This window comes from Aquarana catesbeiana, linkage group LG09 (assembly GCF_042186555.1).
Source record: "Aquarana catesbeiana isolate 2022-GZ linkage group LG09, ASM4218655v1, whole genome shotgun sequence".
Classification (NCBI taxonomy): domain Eukaryota; kingdom Metazoa; phylum Chordata; class Amphibia; order Anura; family Ranidae; genus Aquarana; species Aquarana catesbeiana.
In genome coordinates, this window is record NC_133332.1 from 115,323,657 (window position 1) to 115,344,880 (window position 21,224).

At 41.9% G+C, this 21,224-nt stretch overlaps 1 protein-coding gene across 1 annotated transcript in view; it reads right to left on the reverse strand.

Moving 5' to 3' along the window:
• The window catches only part of HS6ST2 (heparan sulfate 6-O-sulfotransferase 2), a 524,517-nt gene that overhangs the window by 29,875 nt on the left and 473,418 nt on the right, over positions 1-21,224 (reverse strand). The gene's annotated exons all lie outside the window — the stretch shown is intronic.

Below are 21,224 nucleotides of genomic sequence, written 5' to 3' on the forward strand. Positions count from 1 at the left end.
TCCTATTTGTGTGATTTATACTGAAACTAATTGACCTGTGATCGCTGTTACCTAAATTGCCCCGTATTTCCACATCTGTTATCAGGTCTGTATTGTTGGTAATCAGTAGATCTAGTAATGTTTTATTTCTAGTTGGTGCGTCTACCATCTGACCCATAAAATTGTCCTGCAAGACATTAAGGAACTGGCGAGCCTTAAATGAATGCGCGGTTCCCTCCGCCCAGTCTATGTCTGGATAATTAAAATCTCCCATTATGATAACACTTCCCATCCTTGCTGCTAATCCAATTTGTGATAGGAGATCCGTCTCCACTTCCTCCCTCAGGTTAGGGGGCCTATAGCATACTCCCAATATTATTTTCCCCTTAGCTTCATCCCTTTGGAGCTCTACCCATAAAGATTCCACCTCCTCCCTAGCCCCCTCAGTGATGTCATCTCTCACATTCACTTGTACATTATTCTTGATATATAGGCATACCCCTCCCCCTTTTTTACCCTCTCTATCCTTGCGGTATAGGGTATACCCTTGAATGTTTGCCAGCCAATCATGAGAGCTGTTGAACCAGGTCTCTGAAATTCCCACAAAATCCAAATCCTCCTTGTACAACAGTATCTCTAGTTCACCCATCTTGTCCGCCAGGCTCCTGGCATTGGTGAACATGCCACATAGTTTAGACCGGTCGCATATTGTCCTCATATTGGGTGTTTCAAGATTGCAACTTGGACTTGCTACTATACTCACCTTGCGTTTTTGTGCTTTGGTTAACCTACCACTAATGCCCCCAATACTACCCTCTGGAATATCTTCCGCGCTGGCTATCACTGTCTCTGGACCCTCCCCCCATCGCCTAGTTTAAAAACCCCTCTAACTTTTTGGCCATCTTCATTCCCAGCAGATCTGCACCCTCCTCATTTAGGTGCAGTCCGTCCCTTCTATAGTACCGGTTACCGACTGAGAAGTCGGCCCAGTCCTCCAGGAACCCAAACCCCTCCTTACTACACCAGCTCTTCAGCCACTTGTTTACTTCCCTAATCTCCCTCTGCCTCTCTGGTGTGGCTCGATGTACCGGTAGTATTCCTGAGAACACTACCTTGGAGGTCCTTTTCCTCAATTTAGCTCCTAAGTCCCTAAAATCGTTCTTTAGGACACTCCATCTGCCTCTGACTTTGTCATTGGTGCCAACGTGCACCATGACAGCCGGGTCTTCCCCAGCCCCTCCCAGTAATCTGTCCACAAGATCCGTGATGTGCCGAACCCGAGCGCCCGGTAGACAACATACTGTTCGGCGCTTCAGGTCTTGGTTACAGATTGCCCTCTCTGTCCTTCTAAGAATTGAGTCCCCTACCACCAGAATCTGTCTTTCCTTTCCCTTTGCTGCCCCCCCACTCTCACTGGAGGAGTTCTTCCCCTGGCAGCTAGGAGAGTCCCTCATCTCCAGCAGTGCTGGTCCCTGACTGGTTATACCAATGTCACTCAATGGAGCGTACTTATTGGGATGCTCCAGTCCTGGATCGGCCTCCCTGGCACTTCCCCCTCTACCCCTCCTGACTGTCACCCATCTACTCTTTGCTAGTGCCTGCACCTCTTTGTCTCCACCCGCCTCTGTGCTGGCCCCTGCCGGCACCTGCCGTGTACGTTCCTGGCTCACATTTAGTATGGAGGGACTTCTCAGTGCTGACAGTTGCTTCCCCAGATTCAGAACCTGGGCTTCCAGGGAAACAATGTGCTTACATTTTGCACAGCAGTATTCGCCCTCGATCGGATGATCAAGGAACGCATACATGCGGCAAGATGTACAAAGAGTCGCCTCTCCACACCCGCCGGGCATCGTACCTATTAAATTTAGTGAGGATTTGGGGATTTTACCCTGTCCAAATTACCTAACAACTAGCTTCCTGGCACTAATACTCAAGACAATACACAGGTACACAATACACAAGTACTAACGATCCACACACATAGACACACACAGTGCAGCTTGGCCATTTTCCCCCTGCTCTCTACTCACAGGGTTCGATTGACAACAGCAGGAGCCTATGGCTCCCGCTGCTCTTATTAAAGCGTGTGAATGAAGGAAAAGAGCAGGGCTGCCAGCAGGCACAGCGCTGGATTGAGAAAGGTGACAGGTGAAAGTTTAGGGTTTCGGTGGAGGTACAGACAGGGGAGGTTTTTTTTTTTTTACCTTAATGCAGGTGGTAATGGTAATGATTAAGCGCAGGTCAGATGTGTGAAACGCATCTACGTGACTAATATATGGTGTCCCTGGTGTATCCTGGTCGTGTTCAATAAAAGGCATTTTGTTTTGGAACCTTTGGATGTGCAGCCATTTCTTCTTTACTCAAGTTTTCATGGAGGCGGGCAGGGGCTAGCACTCCTACTTCTTTCCAACTGAGGTATTGCATACACCGGGAGCAGCGGATCCTTTTTCTCTTGATGCAGGAAGTGCATTAAGGTAAAAAAAACAAAAAACCTTTTGCGTTTTAGAACCACTTTAAGCTCCAAGCAAATCTGCACTACACAATGAAAGTTTTAATCTGTATACTGTATGTGGGCTGGTTATCAAATCACATCTAATTTTTCTCCCCTCAAAGCCTTCTGCACAGCTAATATTAATGTATTGGAATTTATGTTAAAAAAATATATCTGTATTTACATTAGCTGTGCAAAAGGCTGTGAGGCTTTGGAGAGGACACGTACCTTTGAACATCTTTAAACAGATCTTATATATGTGCACTGATTTTCTTAAAAGATGCTTTTTAAGGCTGAGATGAAAAGTTACTGTACCTTAAAATGTTTAATGTTTGAATCTTTATAAACAATGAAAGTAAAAGAGAAATATGTATAAATACAAGAATTTGCAGGCACTTTCACTTTCAACCAGCTTTTGATTGCTTACAAACAGTTTACTCCAAAGTGAGCTATTTATTCCTGGTCCTTTAGGAAGCAGCCATGTATTATCTGTTTAGCAATCAATTGCTACTCCTAACAATAATCAGAGGTTTTATTTTTTTACTTTTTTTTATTTTTTTTTATTTTAAGGCATATCTTAGCTGCTAAAAATCTCCTGTGCAGCTCTAGCCTAATGAGGCAACTGCCAGCAAGTGATCAGATCTCTCAGCGGCAAGAGATTAAAATCCCCCATACAGCGCAGCCCTCTAAGGGCCCATTCACACTATGCCTTGTGTGCATAATGCAACATATTTGTATTATGGTACGCTGCTTAAAGGCAGCCTGTTCAATTCAAATGGGCTTTAATGTGTTAATGCATGAAAATTTGCACCTGCAACATTTTTGGCAATGCTATGCAATGATATTGAACTGTACAAGTGTGTTGGGGTGCCAAACTAAGAGAATGGCGATAATTACTGTATCATGTGTTAATAAGAGTTATGGCAATGCATGCTAAAAATATTTTACCAAATCAAGTTATAAAACGCTGCGCTATCAAAATGATAAATATATAATTAATAAAGTGGTATTGTGCTCTCTCGTGACATGTATAAAATGTCCAAAATACTATACATTAATGTGCAATAAACTTCAATAAATACATGAATTAATAAGAGTGCTTCAAGAAGCCTGTGAAAAATATATATAAATATTCCAAAATATTTGTGCAATATTCAAACAAATAATAAATAAATATTTCAAGAAAAAAATCATCCATGCGATTCAGTGTTGCATCCATGCAATGCAGTGCTGTATCTCTGTAATTCAGTGATAGTGCAATGTTCAAACAATATTAGATAAAAAATTCCAAACAAATATCATCCATGCGATTCAGTGCTACATCCATGTAATTCAGTGTTGCATCTGTGCGATTCGGTGCTGTGTAGCTTGGTGCTATGATCAAATTAACAGTCCATAAACATTCCAAAATCCATCTATGTGTTTCAGTGAACACAAACTAAAGTGCTGTGTGCTCATATAAGTGCTCCCCCCCAGGTGATAGCCCTTCACCTTAGGGTGTGTGACCTTGCGATTAGGCTTGGTCAAAATGTGCCTTAGAACCTCTATGGGTATTGTATGCTGGATCCTGGATAGTTTACACTTGTGCCTCTGTTCCTCACAGCAGTCCAGTTTATACCTCGGTATATCAATATAAAGAGAACTTCATGGTGCAGTATGGATTACCTTTATTAAAAATCACAATAAAAACCCACAATGGGTACTCACAATGTCAAGGCGCTTACAGTGCGCCACTCTAAAACAGCGGTAACGATTGGGTGACGGTGGCCGGTAATGGGGTGGCGTACTAATCGATCCCAACAGATGGTGTGTGTAGCGTTCTGTCCTGTCCCTGAAGGGGACACTTTAGTTTGTGTTCACTGAAACACATGGATGGATTTTGGAATGTTTATGGACTGTTAATTTGATCATAGCACCAAACTACACAGCACCGAATCGCACAGATGCAACACTGAATTACATGGATGTAGCACTGAATCGCATGGATGATATTTCTTTGGAATTTTTTATCTAATATTGTTTGAACATTGCACTATCACTGAATTACAGAGATACAGCACTGCATTGCATGGATGCAACACTGAATCGCATGGATGATTTTTTTCTTGAAATATTTATTTATTATTTGTTTGAATACTGCACAAATATTTTGGAATATTTATATATATTTTTCACAGGCTTATTGAAGCACTCTTATTAATTCATTTATTTATTGAAGTTTATTGCACATTAATGTATAGTATTTTGGACATTTTATACATGTCACGAGAGAGCACAATACCACTTTATTAATTATATATTTATATTTATCATTTTGATAGCGCAGCGTTTTATAACTTGATTTGATTATCTTGCATGGTATATGAGACATGCGTAACGTTAGCAGCTGATCATTTGTAAGATACACTCCTTTGGAGACCTGATTTGGTCAACCACCTGGAGGCTCACAGGACTATTAATTAGCATAAAAATATTTTACCGATTATTACTTCAATGCATTAATATACACAGATTACTCAGAGATCCTGTAGATACATTAAGTGTTTCTCAACCTCAGTCAAGGCACCATGTAAAATTATGCACAATATTGCACACCATTCTAAAGGGTAAAAAAACGAAACTAATAGTCTTAAATATAACAGCAGGATCCATACTCGTGGGCCACCCAAAATTAATACTAGTTGGTACCACCTTTGCAGATTGGTACCAACTAGTATTCTCGTGTTTCTCTTCTCCATCACTTACTCACCCTCATTCACATAAATAAAATAAATAAAATGAAATAAACTAGAATCTGGCAGTCCAAAAATAAAATAAAATCTGGCAGTCCAAAAATGATGACAAAAAAGGACAGTTTTTTTGAGTCCAATAATAATATAATAAAAATGATAATTCATAAATTGTAAAAACAAGCTTTGAACAAATGAAATTAAACCCACAGTAACACAGAACTATATTGCACTGAATGAAGACATCTTAGTGTGTACTTAGGGTAAAAATATATGTGTATAAGACAGTGGGCCCTTGAGCAGCGGAAAACCCACACATGAAACCCATCCAGGTATATTGTAGCAGCAGAAGTCAAAATGGAAAAAAGTTGATGAAACAAAAGAAAGGGGGGGGGGCACCTCGCCCAAGGAATCAAGGGGACTAACAGAAACCCCGCTGGCTGTGTGATCTGAGATCGTAGAGGACAACTCACCGGCTCCAGCGAGCAGAGGATGTGGCGTGGAAGGAGCCGACGCTCCGGCGGGAGGAGAGCAGCGCTGTGTGATCCAAGGTCAGGAGGGACAGCTCTCAGGCTCAAACAGGCAGGGGATGTGATGTGGGGGGAGCCGGAGCTCCACCGAAGGGAGAACAGCCTCACCGAAGCTCCGCCGCGGGGGCCAGTGACGTCAGCATGGGAGAACCGCCGGAGTGTCAGCTGGTAAACGTGAGCTGCTGGCTCCCGGCTGTGTCTCCTGGATGTGTCTCCTCAGGGATGGATTCAACTCCAAAGGTGGATGGTGTCACTTGGGGGAATCCAGGGATGAAATGGGGAGGAGGATGGAATGTGAATGGCTCCAGCCACGCTGATGGAACACCTCATGTGCCAGATCAAACTGTGACCCTTCAAAAAGAGAATGCTGCAGGGATGAATGGTGTCACCCAGGGGGGCAAGTGGAGAAATGGACAAGCAAAAAGGGAAAAGCAAAAAGGGAAATAATGGGACTGGCGATAGCCAATGTGGAACTCGCAGATGGAGATGAATGGATGGATGGGTGGGTGAATGTGTTGATGATCACCGTGCTCTAGTTCTGGATGGGACCACTGTCATAGGGTTGCCTTGACGACGCATTTCGCGCATGAGCGCTTTATCAAAGTCAAGGGGTGAGGCAACTCGCACAGTTTAAATATACTGGTATAGTTTAGAGGGAGGGAGCAATGGGAGGGGAAAAAAAAAAAAAAAGGGGGGGGAGGGGCACAAAAACAATTAATTAACCCATTTGTGGGAAGAAGGGGGAAGATGATATCTCTCATGTTGGCTCCCTGCTGCTCAACTACCCACAATGGAAAGTCCAATACAATAAAATTCATTAAAATAGAACATACAATAATGGTACATAAATGATAAAAACACATGCTTAGAATTGCAATTAAAAATGAAGTTCTAAAAACATCTCTTTCTAAAGGCTTTATTTTACTGAATTATTAAGAAAAAGAATCACCCAGCATGAGCAAAAATTTTTTTACACAAAGCTACAAGTCTCTAGTTCCTCATTCAACCCCTTGGGGGCAAGCGAGTCGAACATATAAATCCAGAAAACTTCTCGCTTGCATAACAAGGAAAATCTCTCATTATTGGTTAGTGTACCCTTGGGGATAGTTTCAATCACAAAGACCTCTAACTGTCTGATGTCTTTGCTATGGAAACGTAAAAAGTGTCGAGGGACACTATGTTCATCACTTCCTTTAGAAATCAGTCTACGGTGGTCACCCACTCTTGCCCGCAGTGCCCGAATGGTCCGACCAACGTAGAGGAGCCCACAAGGGCACCGTAGTACGTAGATAACGAAGTCTGTGGAACACGTGATGAATTGCCTAATTTCGTATTTTTTGCCTGTGTTGGTTGTAATGGACTTAGTGCCATGGGCAATGAATTGGCACGTCAGACAGCTCCTCTTCTTACACTGGAATATACCCTTTCTATCATGGAAGTATGATCTAATATCAAGGGGGGATTTGAATGATTTATTTCCTATCTTACTAGGTGCCAATAAATTTTTCACGATACGGGCTTTACGAAACGTCACTTGTGGGACCTCTGGTAATACCGAAGCTAGACGCTGGTCCAGTTGTAGGATACCGAAATGTTTTTTGACAATTCTAGATATAGATTTAAACCTGTCATTGAACGTAGAGATAAATCTCACTGTCTGGTTGGATCCTGAATCCACTTTTGGAATCTTGTCCATGGGGGGAGGATTCATGTGAGACAAGAAGGCATCATTGATGAGGTCACGTGGGTAACCCTTCTCTTGGAATTTCTTTACCATCAAGGCCCCTTGTTCAACATAATCCTCTACCCTGGAACAATTACATCTCAATCTGTTAAATTGGCCATTTGGGATGTTACATTTCCATGATGGATGATGACAGCTTCCAAAGTGGAGGTAGGAATTACCACTAGTTGGCTTAACATGATTTTTTGTGAAGATCCTATGTTGGTCGTGAGCCAATACCAAATCCAAGAACACAAGTTCATGGGGGTCTATTACGTGAGTGAATGACAGACCAAGTGAATTGGAATTGCAATGGGCCACAAACGAGGAAAACAGCTCCGGGCCACCACTCCATATGAGCACAATGTCGTCAATGTACCGTCCGAAAAAGACAATGTGTTCGGCAAATGGGTTGTTGGCCCAGATGTTGTGTTCCTCCCAATAGCCCATGGTAAGATTGGCATACACCGGAGCGAAGTTGGCTCCCATAGCTCTGCATACCCCCTTCCGACCCAAATCAACCTTCTTCCCAATTAACTCAAAAGGTCCCTACATTGAAACCTACTACCAAGCTGTTTATAAAGACTTCCTGTCATTGTGTGATAGTCCCAAGATGCGGAGACATCAGAATTTGAGTAGATGTGAGAATGCGGCCTTGAAAGATCTAATGGCTAATACTAACATCATCATTAGGCAGGCGGACAAGGGAGGCAGTTTGGTGGTACAAAATCGAACAGACTACATCAAAGAGGCAAGTAGGTTGCTAGCAGATACCAACACGTATTTAAAATTACAGTCGGACCCTCTCCCTGGGTTTCAACTGGAGTTAAGGACCTTGGTACAGGAAGCCTGGGGAAATGGAGTACTCACGAATAAGGAAAGACAATTTTTATTACCAACTGAGTGTAGTACTCCCTATTTCTACCATCTACCTAAGGTCCATAAATCAATGGTGGACCCCCCTGGTAGGCCCATTGTGGCGAGTACCAATAGTTTCAGCAGTGGTTTGTCTACATATATTGATTTTTGCTTACAGCCCCTTGTGTGCCAATTACCGTCATATATTAAGGACTCCAACGAAGTCATTAAGGCTCTTCAGAACTATTCATGGGAAGAGGGCTATTGGTGGGCATCTTTGGACGTGTCTTCCCTTTATACTTCTATACCCCATGAAGTAGGCCTGAGAGCCGTACAATACTTTCTGACAAAAAGTGGAGATTTTAATTCTATGCAAGCACAATTTCTGGTTCAAGCCACGGAATTTTGCCTTAAACTTAATTATTTTACTTTTTGTGACCAATTTTATTTACAGTGCATGGGAACCGCTATGGGAGCCAACTTCGCTCCGGTGTATGCCAATCTTACCATGGGCTATTGGGAGGAACACAACATCTGGGCCAACAACCCATTTGCCGAACACATTGTCTTTTTCGGACGGTACATTGACGACATTGTGCTCATATGGAGTGGTGGCCCGGAGCTGTTTTCCTCGTTTGTGGCCCATTGCAATTCCAATTCACTTGGTCTGTCATTCACTCACGTAATAGACCCCCATGAACTTGTGTTCTTGGATTTGGTATTGGCTCACGACCAACATAGGATCTTCACAAAAAATCATGTTAAGCCAACTAGTGGTAATTCCTACCTCCACTTTGGAAGCTGTCATCATCCATCATGGAAATGTAACATCCCAAATGGCCAATTTAACAGATTGAGACGTAATTGTTCCAGGGTAGAGGATTATGTTGAACAAGGGGCCTTGATGGTAAAGAAATTCCAAGAGAAGGGTTACCCACGTGACCTCATCAATGATGCCTTCTTGTCTCACATGAATCCTCCCCCCATGGACAAGATTCCAAAAGTGGATTCAGGATCCAACCAGACAGTGAGATTTATCTCTACGTTCAATGACAGGTTTAAATCTATATCTAGAATTGTCAAAAAACATTTCGGTATCCTACAACTGGACCAGCGTCTAGCTTCGGTATTACCAGAGGTCCCACAAGTGACGTTTCGTAAAGCCCGTACCGTGAAAAATTTATTGGCACCTAGTAAGATAGGAAATAAATCATTCAAATCCCCCCTTGATATTAGATCATACTTCCATGATAGAAAGGGTATATTCCAGTGTAAGAAGAGGAGCTGTCTGACGTGCCAATTCATTGCCCATGGCACTAAGTCCATTACAACCAACACAGGCAAAAAATACGAAATTAGGCAATTCATTACGTGTTTCACAGACTTCGTTATCTACGTACTACGGTGCCCTTGTAGGCTCCTCTACGTTGGTCGGACCATTCGGCACTGCGGGCAAGAGTGGGTGACCACCGTAGACTGATTTCTAAAGGAAGTGATGAACATAGTGTCCCTCGACACTTTTTACGTTTCCATAGCAAAGACATCAGACAGTTAGAGGTCTTTGTGATTGAAACTATCCCCAAGGGTACACTAACCAATAATGAGAGATTTTCCTTGTTATGCAAGTGAGAAGTTTTCTGGATTTATATGTTCGACTCGCTTGCCCCCAAGGGGTTGAATGAGGAACTAGAGACTTGTAGCTTTGTGTAAAAAAAATTTTTGCTCATGCTGGGTGATTCTTTTTCTTAATAATTCAGTAAAATAAAGCCTTTAGAAAGAGATGTTTTTAGAACTTCATTTTTAATTGCAATTCTAAGCATGTGTTTTTATCATTTATGTACCATTATTGTATGTTCTATTTTAATGAATTTTATTGTATTGGACTTTCCATTGTGGGTCGTTGCAGCGGGGTCGAGCAGCGGGGAGCCAACATGAGAGATATCATCTTCCCCCTTCTTCCCACAAATGGGTTAATTAATTGTTTTTGTGCCCCTCCCCCCCCCCTTTTTTTTTTTTTTCTCCCCTCCCATTGCTCCCTCCCTCTAAACTATACCAGTATATTTAAACTGTGCGAGTTGCCTCACCCCTTGACTTTGATAAAGCGCTCATGCGCGAAACGCGTCGTCAAGGCAACCCTATGACAGTGGTCCCATCCAGAACTAGAGCACGGTGATCATCAACACATTCACCCACCCATCCATCCATTCATCTCCATCTGCGAGTTCCACATTGGCTATCGCCAGTCCCATTATTTCCCTTTTTGCTTTTCCCTTTTTGCTTGTCCATTTCTCCACTTGCCCCCCTGGGTGACACCATTCATCCCTGCAGCATTCTCTTTTTGAAGGGTCACAGTTTGATCTGGCACATGAGGTGTTCCATCAGCGTGGCTGGAGCCATTCACATTCCATCCTCCTCCCCATTTCATCCCTGGATTCCCCCAAGTGACACCATCCACCTTTGGAGTTGAATCCATCCCTGAGGAGACACATCCAGGAGACACAGCCGGGAGCCAGCAGCTCACGTTTACCAGCTGACACTCCGGCGGTTCTCCCATGCTGACGTCACTGGCCCCCGCGGCGGAGCTTCGGTGAGGCTGTTCTCCCTCCGGCTCCCCCCACATCACATCTCCTGCCTGTTTGAGCCTGAGAGCTGTCCCTCCCGACCTTGGATCACACAGCGCTGCTCTCCTCCCGCCGGAGCGTCGGCTCCTTCCACGCCACATCCTCTGCTCGCTGGAGCCGGTGAGTTGTCCTCTACGATCTCAGATCACACAGCCAGCGGGGTTTCTGTTAGTCCCCTTGATTCCTTAGGCGAGGTGCCCCCCCCTTTCTTTTGTTTCATCAACTTTTTTCCATTTTGACTTCTGCTGCTACAATATACCTGGATGGGTTTCATGTGTGTGTTTTCCGCTGCTCAAGGGCCCACTGTCTTATACACATATATTTTTACCCTAAGTACACACTAAGATGTCTTCATTCAGTGCAATATAGTTCTGTGTTACTGTGGGTTTAATTTCATTTGTTCAAAGCTTGTTTTTACAATTTATGAATTATCATTTTTATTATATCATTATTGGACTCAATAAACTGTCCTTTTTTATCATCATTTTTGGACTGCCAGATTTTATTTTATTTTTGGACTGCCAGATTCTAGTTTATTTCATTTTATTTATGTGAATTCCAGAGCGCTGGACATTTTTTGTTGTTTTATCTTGATCTGTATCTACCAGCTACGGTTGGTCCAGCTGCACTATTCTCCCTCCATGTCTAGTCATGCTAAATGCACATAAAACATTATATGACATGGTATGATAACAATATATGTTATACACTCCACGCCTTGATCGAGTTCTCCAGGTGGCTACTCATTGGCGCTGGGTTATTGCTGTTGGTGTACTCACCCTCATTGTGACCCCCAGTCTTAACAGAGAGGGACAGGGGAGGGCCAAACAAGGATGCCGTATAAGCCCCTGACGTCTTCCATATCAACAGATGACATCATTATTTGTTAGGATGCCAGTGGCTGCCCCACATGGTAAGGTTGTAATGCTACACCACTGATTCTCAACCAGGGTTCCTCCAGAGGTTGCTAGGGGTTCCTTCAGCACTGGGCAATTTCTGCCTCTCAGATAAGTTCCCACTGACACCATTGATCTTTTTAACTATCTGTAAGGAGGTAATTCTTCCCAATGACCACAAGTGTAAGGACCATTCTTCCCACTGACCATCACACTAATGTATCATAAGTTGTAGATTTCTAATTTTTAGCAGGGATTCCCTGAGACTGGAGAACTATTTCAAGGGTTCCTCTGTGTTCAAAAGGTTGAGAAAGGCTGTGCTACACAATAAAAAAAACTGGGGCTGTGTGTGATAAAAAGCCAAACTTGATCCACTCCACTGGCTTGTTGAAAATTTTTGGACAATTTGTGAAGAACCCAGAAGGCACACTGGTTGAAAAAGGCTGCTGTAAACAGTGCATTCATTTATACCGATGTACACATCAGACCTAAATGGTGAAAATCATTGTCCATCGCTTCACCCATTGATTTTCATGAGGAGTAAAGTAAGACAATGGCTATTTATTGGAAAGGGATAGAAATAAAATACCTGTTCTGTAAATAAAATGAAGGAGTCACATTGCCATTGAAAGGTTGGAGAAATGTGATCCCTGTATCACAGACCTAGTGGAAAATAAAATGGCCCGGTTGGAATGCAAATGTTTTGATTTGAAAAAGCTGAGCGGGTTACTAATGTACTCGAAGAAGATACATAGAATCCTGGCTGAATATTTACTTACCATCTCATAGAATAAAAGTAGAGTGAGGTTTCAAAAAATCAATAAGGGGTGTTTCCACACAGATGGAACCATCACTTATTGTACACAGATAAATGAGAATTCTCACCAAGCACACCATTTGCAGAGGGCACGCACACCTCAGTTAAAAAAAACAGGTGTATTCAGAGGTGATCTCCATTTAACACCAGCTGATTTATTCTGGGATTCTAAGAGGAGCATAATTGCTGCAAGACCAGCAAACATATCAAAATACACTATACTATACTACACTATATTACCAGTATTGGGAAGCCTACCTTTACACGCACATGAACTTTAATGGCATCCCAGTCTTAGTACGTAGGGTTCAATATTTCAATATTAAGTTGGCCCATCCTTTGCAGCTATAACAGCTTCAACTGTTCTGGGAAGGCTGTCCACAAGGTTTAGGAGTGTGTCTATGGGAATGTTTGGCCATTCTTCCAGAAGTGCATTTGTGAGGTCAGGCACTGATATTGAACGAAAAGGCCTGGCTCACAGTCTCCGCTCTAATTAATCCCAAAGGTGTTCTATCGGGTTTAGGTCAGGACAGTCAAGTTTCTCCACCCCAAACTTGCTCATCCATGTCTTTATGGACCATGCTTTGTGCACTGGTCCAAATCATTTGGTGGAGGGGGGATTATGGCGTGAATTGTTTTTCAGGGGTTGGGCTTGGCCCCTTAGTTCCACTGAAGGGAACTCTTAAGGCGTCAGCATACCAAGACATTTTGGACAGTTTTATGCTCCCAGCTTTGTGGGAACAGTTTGGGGATGGCCCTTTCCTGTTCCAACATGACTGAGCAGCAGTGCATAAAGTAAGGTTCATAAAGACATGGATGACCGAGTTTGGGGTAGAGGAACTTGACTGGCCTGCACAGAGTCCTGACTTCAACCTGATAGAACACCTTTGAAATGAAATAGAGCAGAGACTGTGAGCCAGACCTTCTTGTCCAACATCAGTGCCTGACCTCACAAATGTGCTTCTGGAAGAATGGTCAAACATTCCCATAGACACACTCCTAAACCCTAAACTCCACTCATTTTAACATTAAATTGTAGGTAAAGACACATATATTATTGCATTTTACCCATCAATTTCTATTTTTGCTGTCTGTGTCCCATTGGGGAGACTTCCCTTCACTTCTAGTTCAGGAGATTCAACAGAACAAGAGAGGAAATATCTATGTAAGTGGGATTCCCCTCTTAGGCAGCTGTCACTAGAACGAACCAGTGTCACAGTTGGAAAATTTTCCCTCACTATTTGTTCGGGTGACAACTGTACCGCTTTGGATGCATATGAAATTGAGAAAATAAATTCCGTTTCCAAGTAACAACTTCTTATGGATTATCAAACATTATCAACCAATATTTATATTACAGTGAAAAAATGTGAAGCTAAAACAAAGGGAAGCACCGATTTTATCCACAAATATCAGTTTGATGCCTTTCAGCTTTATTTTCCAATCTGCAGTATGAAAATGATATCTGTCATGCAAAAACACCACTAAGGTTGGCCATACATTATACAATTTTCTTGTTCAATTTCCTTTAGATTTACCTGTAACTGTGTAGTGCAAGGGCCTGCCAGAACAACATACAAATTGACCCATGTCACCTTTAGAATAAATTTGCTACAAGAGGTCTCCGGTTCATAAAACAATCTCCCTAGCATATTTATAGTTAGACCAGGCAAACCATAAAGACAACAACAAACTTAAGGAGACATGGGAACGTGATCCTAAAGTCAAAATCACAAACGCTCAATGGGAAAGGGCATGTATCTTAGCACATAGGTGCTCATTAAGCACAAAAATTCAGGAAATATCATACAAAATACTAACCCAGAGGTATATTACACCACAAAAGGCCAGGAGATGGTCCCCAACAACTCCTGACACCTGCTGGAGATGCGGTACAAAAAAAGGAACATTCCTACATATATGGTGGGCCTGCCCCCAATCCTTGACTACTGGCAAAAAAATCACGAAATGGATTAAACATATTACCGAGACTAAATTGGATCTTAACGCTGCAGCCTGTCTAATACATGTTAACTCTTACTCACTTAGTAAGTACAAGAAAATGCTCACCAGGCATCTTTTAAATGCAGCCAAGACCCTTATCCCTCTGCACTAGAAATCCACCCAAATACCAACAGTCAGGGATTGGTTAGAGTCAACACCATCTACAAAATGGAACAAATCTTAGCTAAAAAAAGAAACTACTTCCAATTTCCATAAGATGTGGTAACACTGGCGGTCATTCACGCAATCCGATGATTTCAATATAGCGAATGTATAATTTAAGCAACTCTATTCATATGGCAGACTTAAGCCTCGTACACGCGATCGTATTTTCCGTCGGGAATTGTGTGATGATAGGCTGTTGGGGGAAAATCCGACCGTTTCTATGCCCTATCGGACAATTGTTGTCGGATTTGTCGTGGAAAAATGTTGGATAGCAGGTTTTAATATTTTCCGCGGACAAATTCCTGTTGGCGGATTTTCCGAGCGTGTACACAAGTCCGAAGTATAAACACGCATCCAAAAATATAGAAAATATACCAAATCAAATCATTATTATTCAACCAAAAAATAAAATAAAAGCCTCATGCATGTGTCCTGGTTCTTAATATAGGGGGTCAACAATGCCAAGAGTTGGTGAAAGCAGGGGTCCGTCATCCGGAGATAATTCCGAAAATCATCCATTATTATTCTCTTGGACATAATTGGTCACGATTAATAAAGCAATCAGTTTTTGGTCCAAGAACTCCTTCTGTTCCTGGACTGGACTTGGGTCAAAGCAATAACTCCAAGGCCAATAATAAATAACGCGTTATCTCCTCCGATTACGCAACCTGTCTGGTTGACGAACGGCTGTTCAGAAACAAACTGAAAAGCACGAAATTAAAAGCATGAACTGAAAAGCGCTAAATGAAAAGCACGAAATGAAGGGCGCGAATCAACAATCACCAAACTGTTACTAACATGAAATTAGCAGAAGGAGCCCAAAGGGTGGCGCTAAAGAGCTGAAAAAACACGTAGTACGTCAGTACGTTCGTGTTTGTTGGCCGACAATTCCTTGCCGTTTGTATGCAAGACAAAATCCAGGCACACGCCTTCGGACAAAAGTCAGAACTCTGATCGTGTGTACGAGGCTTTATTCCTAAATCCTATTGACTAATAACACACATCACAAGACCATTCTATTACTTTTATTATTGTTTTTAATATCTATTATTATTTAATTTAATTTGAATATTACTTTAGAAATGACGTGTTTATTTTATCCTTAACATTTACGTTTTCCCACACACTACTTTAATTTTATCCTCCCCCCAATGTGCTAAGCCGCTCTCAAACAATTGCTTTATTGATGTACTTTGAAATTTGATCTTTAACATTCATGTAAACCGACATAATTTCTCATGTACCTTATTAGACAAATGTTATGATGTCATTTTGTATACTTTTATAAACTTTCAATAAACCTTGATTGTGAAAAAAAAACAAAAAAAAACAAAAACAAATTGAGAGTGTTTAGGTTTGACCTCATGATATATGGTTTTGTTAAAGCTAACTGTCCAATCACATGGCAGCAACTGAATGAATGTAGGCATCTAGACATGGTGAAGATAACTTGCTGAGGTTCAAACCGAGCATCAGAATGGGGAAGAAAGATGATTTAAATGACTTTGAATCTGGCATGGTAGTTGGTGTCAGACGTGCTGGTTTAAGTATTTCAAAAACTGCTGATCTACTGGGATTTTCACTCACAACCATCTCTAGAGTTTACAGGGAATGGTCCGAAGAAGAGTAAATATCCAGTGAGCGGCAGTTGTGTGGATGAAAATGCCTTGTTGATGTCAGAGGAGAATGGGCAGACTGGTTTGAGATGATAGAAAGGCAACAATAACTCAAACAACCACTTGTTACAACCAAGGTACACAGAATACCATCTCTGAATGCACAAAACATCAAACCTTGAAGCAGATGGGCTACAGCAGCAGAAGACCACACCAGGTGCCACTCCTGTCAGCTAAGAACAGGAAACTGAGGCCACTATTCGCACAGGCTCATCAAAATTGGACAATAGAAGATTGGAAAAACGTTACCTGGTCTGATGAGTCTCAATTTCAGCTGCAACCTTCAGATGGTAGAGCCAGAATTTGGGGTAAAAAACATTAAAGCATGGATCCATCCTACCTTATATCAACGGTTCAGGCTGGTGGTGGTAGTGTAATGGTGTGGGGGATATTTTCTTGTCACACTTTGGGCCCCTTAGTACCAATTGAGCATTGTTTAAATGCCATGGCCTACATGAGTTTTGTTGCTGACCATATCCATCCCTTTATGACTACAGTGTACCCATCTTCTGATGGCTCCTTCCAGCAGGATAATGCACCATCACCATATTACAAAGCTCAAATCATCTCACCACTGGTTTTCTGAACATGACCATCAGGTCACTGTACTCCAATGGCCTCCACAGTAACCAGATCTCAATCCAAGAGGACCTTTGGGGTGTGGTGGAAAGGGAGATTTGCATAAGAGATGTGCAGCTGACAAATCTGCAGCCACTGCGTGATGCCATCATGTCAATATGGACCAAAATCTTCGAGGAATGTTTCCAACACCTTGTTGAATCTATGCCATGAAAACTGAAGGCAGTTCTGAAGGCAAAAGGGGGTCCAAACTGGTACTACCAAGGTGTACCTAATAAAGTGGCCGGTGTGTATATATCTGCTGTTAGCCTACGGAAAGTAGTTAGGAGGGTTGATAACTTTAAAAGATTAAGTTGTCCCTTTATTTTAGGGATCTAAATAAAATAACTGTAAAATGTTATAATAAAACTTGTCCACCCTCTTTGTAAGTAAAGAAATCAGGAAATACCTAATATAAACTAAGCAAGTATTTGTATATAGGAAGTTTCAAAATGGTAAATATCTCCCTGTTGAGTACAGTTGTGAATCCATCTATCATATTTTGGATTTTGTAAAATGAAGCCTGATAAGTTGCCATGGTTCACTGGACTACCCAAATGTAGTAATTATTTTTTTTTCTTTAAGTATCTGCAGGCCAACTGACTAAATCAGCATACACAAAATAGGAAGGTTTTAGTAGTCGCCTCCATAAGTATCAAGCACTATGGAGTAGAAGGCAACACTTTAGATTTATAGTCTATAGACCACAGGAGTCATCTGAGCTATAGGAGACATGACCTGACCAGGAGATGTCCTCTCCCCTCCTTACCCATTACTGTATGTCAACTTGGAGACTCCGCTTTCAGCAGAAATTTATGGCCTTCTCAATACAAATTATCTTAATGTCAAACATAAAATACTATGAAAAACAGGGCAGCCAGACAAAAGCTTTTAAAAGGATTGCAAATATAGAGTATATGTGGTGTACAGAAGAGAAATGCTTTTTTTTCTTATGCAGAGTCCATCTTTAGCTACATATATGTCCATAATAACATTATTAGACGAAACAGATTGTATTTAAAAAAATCATCTTGAAATATTTGTCACAAAAAAGGTGTACTTTGTTCTACTGTGCTATCTGCATACAACTCATTCTCACTGAATTCCAAGTTCCATAGGAAGGAAGTATTGTTCCTTGAACATTAGCATATAACAACTCAAGTATAAAATGGAATTCTCTAAAGTTCCTCAGGCTGTGAAGTGGAACCACAGACTTTACATCCCAACACTCACTCATTTTTGTAGAGGTGATTGTATCTATATGTGTGTAGTTGCACTAACTTTTTTTTGTGACAAGCTTTCAGAGGTCTACTCCCCTTCTTCTCAGTTCAACCAGTACTGATACACAAAGTTTTAGCAGTCAAGCTGTCTGTTAAGATAAATCTGCAAAGCAGAAAAAAAAAAGCTCATACACAGGGTAATAAAAATGAGAACGTTCAACACATCTGATGGGACTGTCCACAGCTCCAACGTTTCTGGAGCAGAGTCTACCAAATGCTGTACACAGTTACTGGTGCTTTGTTTCATGAAGATCAGCATGAAGCTCTCCTCAACAAAAATCCGAAGTCTGTACTAAATCCCAAAATAAGGTGATTACCTATATTTTGTATTAGGATTAAAAAAGCTAGGGTCTGTAAGTCCCCTACATTACTCCTTGCAGGAGTCCAGCATTGTGTCTCTCAGGTCATTTTTTTTTACAAAAACTCACGGCCATACAGACCAACACTATGAAAAAGTTCCAAAAAAATGTTGGAACAGCGGGCCAAACTCTACTTTTCCCCTACATTCTGTTAGGACTCCTTAAAGAGATTGTAAACAATTGTAACCCTGTAAAACAACCCACTCAGTTTAAAATAGAAATGAAAGGCTAAACTTTTTCATATAGCTATAAAAAAAACGTATAAATACCTTTTATCCATATTTTATAAGTGATCACCTTCCCTCTGTTCTCAGCTGCGTAAGAGCTTGGGGGGGGGGGGGGGGGCAGTAGCACACTGAGCTTCCCAGTAAATGGCTGTGCAGAGGGGGCTTGTCAGGACAAGTCTGATCATTGGAGGAGAGTACACTGAGTTACTAGCATAGCTAGAGAACTGACCGTGCTGTGCTCTCCTGCTTAGTGTGGTCAGTTTTTAATAGGAAAGCAAGGGGACTAGCAGAAAGACCAGGGATTACCCTAAAGGAAGCAATACAAAGAGAACAGGATACTTTCTCATACAAGCACATGATACAGCAGGGCACATATCAGGAATATGAAGTGTTAGGGTAACAAACACTTTTAGACCCCTTTCACACTGGAGGCGTTTTTCAGATAGTGCCTGTAAAGTGCCTGAAAAAAGCCTCATCTGCAATCCCAGTGTGAAAGCCTGAGTGCTCTGGCTTTCACTCAGGCAAAATGTCAAAAAAAGTCCTGCAAGCAGCATCTTTGAGGCGCTCCTAAAGCTCCCCTGCCCATTGAAATCAATGGGCAGCGACGCCGAAGACCCACGGCAGTGGCGCTTTGCGGGTGCTTTTAACCTTTTATTTGGCCGCTAGCAGGGGTTAACAGCGCCCCGCTATCGCCCGAAAAGCGTTGCAAACGAGACGGTAAATCGCTGCATTAAGTAGCGGCGCTTTACCGCCGACGCCCCTGCGCTGGCAGTGTGAAAGGGTTCTAACTCTCTGAAACAGAGGATTTTGGGTTTTGTTCCAAAATGTGAAGCTTTTTGGCTGGGTTTGACCCACACTGCCTCCTACTCAACGCCCTCCCTTTTCTTTTCTCCTCTCTTACCCATCTCACCCACTTTAACTTCACCCACTTTCTTTCCTCTCCATCCTTTCTTTGTACATACCCTAGCCTTTAAGTGTTTTTGCATTGCCTCTATCAGTTCCAGGTCAGGACATGACTGTTGTCCTGTTGCTTAGGCACTACTTTGTACCACTTGAACATTGTACCCATTATGGTTATGTCAACTTTACCTGATGTACTCTGCTTGTGTCTATACAATGCTGTTTATTTTTATGTTACTGACTCTAAAAAAAACAAAACAATAAAAAGTTATTGAACAAAAAAGTGAGAAAGCTGCCCCAGGAAGCTGCATTGCTGCCTGTGTGTGTGCATGCTTGATTAATATGGGATTGGACTATACTGAACTCATCTGGCGGTGGCCTTTCAGACACACACACTACTCAGACCTGACTTTCTGCATCCAATCTCATACTTAATCTCATTCCTTCCTTCCTCTCAATGCAATACACATCTCTCAATATGAGCCACACACATACACACTTCTCACCTCTCATTGGCTAATGCAATTTGCTGAGGCTCGCTCATGCCTCTTGCAGTTGTACACAAGGAAAACCAGCCTTCTTAGCTAGCGATTGGTTCCCACGGCATAAATTCTAGCCACTTTTTATCATGGGGCATCTGATTGGTGGAGTGGGATGCACTTGGATTTAGCCTAATAACTCCTGTACTCCCATCAAATAAGAGAGAACTCAAAGTGGCAGTTCACCTAGCTTGCCAGAGCGTCTGCTATGGAAACTCTGGCTTCAGTGCCGCTGCCACTGTGCCTACATGAGTGCTGCCTGAGGTGGCTGCATTAGTTGGCCTCGTTGGCAGCACTGCCCTGTCTGTTTGACACAAGAGATAATGGACTGAATATGGAATTCGACTTTCCAAATCACCATTAAATAGTTTTCTGACCATTTACACCTCTGTGAAAAGGATCCCTTTCACTTCCCATTGTGTCTGAAGGACAGGACGTGAGGAGGAATCTCCCCGATGGGGAAATTTACCCATGTCATTATCCATTTAACAATTTCCTGCTGTATACAAACAATTTTAGGTGTTTTGGCTTTAGATGCACATAAAGGTTTAACCAGTACAAAAAATATTGGATGATAAAATTACTTCTAAAGTTATTTAGAAACAAAGCTCATGCATAAAATCTATACAATGGTTTATAAAGGAAAGCATACTTAGCATTCAGGTGTGCGCGCTCCTCGCTTGGAATCTGCCCTTAGCAACTTATGAATCATTGTTTTACAAAAGTGTATGTATTCTTTGGTGCCTGAACCGAACATACAAATAAAAATTGATTTATGGTACAGCTGGTCAACATTAAAAACTAGAGACATT